Source organism: Rhinopithecus bieti, unplaced genomic scaffold (genome assembly GCF_001698545.2).
Source record: "Rhinopithecus bieti isolate Rb0 unplaced genomic scaffold, ASM169854v2 scaffold_66136, whole genome shotgun sequence".
In the NCBI taxonomy this organism is placed as follows: domain Eukaryota; kingdom Metazoa; phylum Chordata; class Mammalia; order Primates; family Cercopithecidae; genus Rhinopithecus; species Rhinopithecus bieti.
Window position 1 is genome coordinate 284,060 of NW_016825124.1, and position 4,763 is coordinate 288,822.

Here is a 4,763-nt window from a genome sequence, read left to right on the forward strand (position 1 = left end):
AAGATCAGCCTGGCCAAGATGGTGAAACCCCGTCTCTACTAAAAATACAAAAAATTAGCCGGGCGTGGTGGCATGTGCCTGTAATCCCAGCTACTCTGGAGGCTGAGGCAGAGAATTGCTTAAACCTGGAGGGGTGGAGGTTGCAATGAGCCGAGATCGCGCCACTGCACTCCAGCCTGGGCAACAGAGTAAGACTCCGTCTCAAAAAAAAAAAAAAAAAAAAAAATGCCTAAAACTTAACTTAGTTTATTTAGGTCTTTAATCAAGAAATCTAAAGCAGCCAGGCGCGGTGGCTCAAGCCTGTAATCCCAGCACTTTGGGAGGCCGAGACGGGCAGATCACGAGGTCAGGAGATCGAGACCATCCTGGCTAACACGGTGAAACCCCGTCTCTACTAAAATACAAAAAACTAGCTGGGCGAGGTGGCGGGCGCCTGTAGTCCCAGCTACTCTGGTGGCTGAGGCAGGAGAATGGCATGAACCCGGGAGGCGGAGCTTGCAGTGAGCTGAGATCCGGCCACCGCACTCCAGCCTGGACGACAGAGCAAGACTCCGTCTCAAAAATAAAAAAAGAAATCTAAAGCTGCTAATCAGAGTTTTGAATCACCATTAGATGACTAGGCTAACAACCTTGAGGTAATATAATGTGGGTTTTAAAAGTTTTGTTTAAACTATACATTCTAATAGAGGGGATTCATTGGTCTCAGGCAATTAATCACAGGTTCAATGCCAGACACTGTATATACACAGACAAAACAGAGTAATAGGTATCATTTATAAGGATAAATAACATATGGTCCTGGTATATTCAAGGGGAATAATGTCTAATACTTATGGGTGTACAATTAGTGATGGGCAGGGAGACAGATACAAATGACTAACCCACAAGGGAGAACCTAACAAGGACAACAGAAGAGATAAAAGTCCTGTGCCCTAGGGATGCAGCAGAAAAGGTGCTGGGAGGCTTTAGGGACTGGGTGGCATCTAGGTCAGATCAAGATATGAATGGATGTCAGTGTGTGTGGGAGGGACCTTCAAGGCTGGAGAAAACAAAGTGAGCCAAAACACTGAGCCACAGGAGTACTCCCTGCTCAGATGACAGTGAAGCATTTGTTCTGAGTAAAAAGATGTAATCTAATAAAAGACTGCATAAAACACGGGAAAACCTCACGCAATGAGAGCTGGAAACAATGCTTGTGAGTATTTCTTAACAGCAATTCAACAGAGTAGCTGAGGTGGCCTGTGGAACGAACGAGAGAGCAAAATATCTTCCCAAAGGCAGAGGCGCCGCATGCTCTTGGTGGAGGTTAAGTAGCCAAGGATCGCACCCGCAAGCCCACCTCCATCCTGAGACCCCAGTCCCTTGGAATCAAATCCACAGCAAAAATCTTCCTTAATGGAAAATCTCTCTCTTCCCAAAATGTAAAATAAAAACAATATAAGCAAACAAAACTGAAAACAAAAAAAGATAATCAGAGCAAGCTTTAGCCTCTCATACTTCACCTATGCCCCAACTGCCATGTTACTGAGGACAGGGTCTGCCCCATTACTTAAATGGATTCCTTATTGCAGAACATGACAAAATTTAGCATATCACTGATCCTACTATGTCCCTCCCTATAAAAAGTAAACAAACACCACACAAAATATAACCTTACCCTGAATAAAAGTCAGCATCAACCTAAGGATCCTACTGTAATGTGACTACCCTAACCCAGGAAACCTTAATCCTATTCTGACCTATTCACACAAAAAATCCCCATTCTAAGAGCTTTGGAAGCATTACAAACATTGTTGCATTAGATTCCTCTTCTGAAGTATTCTGAAGTCTTGAAACACAGCAAATTTACATATTTTTCTATACTACCACTGAAGGGTAATTATCATAAAGGCCTACAACCAAAATCCTAATCCCCTGATTCTCAGGCTATTGCAATTTTTTTCCCTCAGATCAAATAATAGGAAATACACACAAAAAAATGAAAAGTCATACAAACATAAAAACACAGAATCTATAAGTGTCACCACACTAACAGTCTTAACTGTGCTAAAGAGAAAAAGAATTTAGTTTACTCAAGCTCTGGGCATTTTATGAAGTACTTAAGACATTAACAGCTTATAAAAATAGTGAAAAAAATTTAGGTGGGAGCATAAAACTAACTCCTGCATTCAAAATCCCAAGTTCACAAGAAGGGATTTGTGGCAAACTGCGCAGGGCGGCCTCAGACACCAGCCCAATCTTGGGCTGATGGCCTTGACCTTTGTGCTCAGGTCAGCTTCTGGGGTGCAGGGATGTTGGCAGATGCCTGCTTGAGGTACACGGAGGAGCCCTGAGGGCTGCTGGCTGGTGTTCTGTGCTGCACATTTGATGCCCTTCAGCGTCTGTTGCCAGTGCCTCAGCTTTGTCAAATGCTTCTGGACAGTGTGTGTTTCTGTTGTAATTCATTCCTTAGTTCTGAGACATCCTCTTTGGTAACTTGCTGTGGTGTCTGGACAAATAATTGCAATCGTTTTCTGTAGGATAACATTCTGCCTGTGTTGCAATATCCAGAAACTCCTAGATATACTGATCCACACCAGTTTAAATGTTTTCCTGATCAATGCCGTTGACATAGTCCTGACTCACCAGAGAAGCTAAGCAAGCCTTGAAAGATGACTCCAACTCATTCACCCGGTACTGTTAGAAGGTCTCAGAGTATCTGGTGCTGCCTGAAGAAGTGAAGCCTGGCCCCGGAGCTCCAATGTGGGTGATGGGATCCCTGGTAGCTGCTAAGAGAACATATCACCTAGTGGAGCCACTGTGTCTAGAATAGCCTGTATTTCTTTATGATTCAATCTTGTTATATAAAATGCATCTAGGAATTTATTCGTTTCCTCTAGGCTTTCCACTTTGTTAGTGTGTAGTTGCTCATAAGAGTCTCTAATGATCCTTTGCATTTTTGTGGAATCAGTTGTAATGTTTTCTTTTTCATTTCTAATTTTATTTGAGCTTCCTCTTTGTATTGTTGGTTAGTCTGGCTACTGGTTTATTGATTTTCTTTATCTTAAAAAAAAATAACAACAACAAAAAAACACACAACTTTCCCTGTGATTGTTTCCTTGTAGATTTTGTCTCTATTTTGTTTTATTCTGCTCTGATCTTTATTATGTCTTCCTTTTATTAATTTGGGGTTTGGTTTTTCTTTCCTTGAGGTGTCTCATTAGGTTATTTGAAGTCTTTCTGCTTTTTGACTCTAGTTATTAATTGTTACAAATTTCCCTCATGGCAATGCTTTTGTTGTATCCCATAGGTTTTGAGATGTGTGTTTCCAACATTTTTTACTTGAAGAAATGTTTTTATTTCCTTCTTAATTTCTTCATTGACCATCATTCAGGAATATGTTAATTTCATGTATTTGTAGTTTCTAAAGTTCCTCTTGTTATTGATACGTAGTTTTATTCCATTGTTGTCTGAGAAGATACTAGATGTGATTTAAATTTTTTTTTTTTTTTTTTTTTTTTTTTTTTTTTTTTTTTTTTTTTTTTTGAGACGGAGTCTCACTCTATCGCCCAGGCTGGAGTGCAGTGGCGGATCTTGGCTCACTGCAAGCTCCACCTCCTGGGTTCACGCCATTCTCCTGCCTCAGCCTCCTGAGTAGCTGGGACTGCAGGTGCCCACCACCACACCCAGCTAATTTTTTGTATTTTTACTAGAGACGGGGTTTCACCATATTAGCCAGGACAGTCTTGAACTCCTGACCTTGTGATCTGCCTGCCTCAGCGTCCCAAAGTTCTGGGATTACAGGCCTCAATTTTTAAAAATTTGTTGAGGCCTGGCTTGGTGGCTCACGCCTGTAATCCTAGTGTTTTGGGAATCTGAAGCTCCTCAAGTGGGAGGATTGTTTGAGGCCCGGAGTTTGAGACAAGACTGGGCAACATAGTGAGACACTGTCTCTACAAAACGTTGAAAATTAACTAGGCATTGTGGTGTGCACCTGTAGTCCTTGTTACTTGGGAGGCTGAAGAGGGGATCATTTGAGCTCAAGAGTTCAAGGCTGCAGTGAGCTATGATAACAGCACTGCACTCCTGCCTGGATGACAGAGCGAGACCCTGTCTTAAAAAAAAAAAAATGTTGAGACTTGTTTTGTGGCCTAATGTATTAGGTTTACCCTGGAGAATGTTCCATGTGCTGATGAAAAGAATGTGTGTTCTACAGCTGTTGGATAAAAGATTCTGAAATATCTGTTAGGTCCATTTGGTCTTAAGTGCAGTTTAAATCCAATGTTTGTTGATTTTTCTGTTTAGATGATCCAATGCTGACAGTGGAGTGAAGTTCTCAATAGTTATTGTCTTGGAATCTTTATTTTTTATAGTGAGTATTTGCTTTATGTATCTGAGTGCTCTGTTGTTGGATACATATATATTTAGAGTTGTTATCTACTCTTACACTCTGATAGCATTTTTGCTATGAAGTGAATCTCCTGGGTTGGATGTTATATTACTTGGTATTTCATGTCTTTGGATCAGGCATGAATAATAGTGCTGGCTGAGCCTTTCAGAACTAGAAAGGCAAATCCATGTTTGGAGTAAATCCAGGTATTTATCCCTGTGAGGTTGAATCACTGTTTTTTAGAGGCTGGCAGGTGGCTGATGTAGTCAGTTTGTCCCCAGGTAAATAGTTTATTTTCTTGAGGAATACTGTCATATTAGGGACTCAACTTTCTGCTGATACATGCTGGGTAGTTCTTGGCAATTTTTTTTTTTTTTTTTTTTTTTTTTTTTTT

At 40.9% G+C, this 4,763-nt stretch overlaps 1 pseudogene; it reads right to left on the reverse strand.

Moving 5' to 3' along the window:
- Positions 1–2,168: 2,168 nt before the first annotated feature.
- On the reverse strand, positions 2,169–4,713 carry LOC108522532 (mediator of RNA polymerase II transcription subunit 28 pseudogene; annotated as a pseudogene).
- Positions 4,714–4,763: the final 50 nt, after the last annotated feature.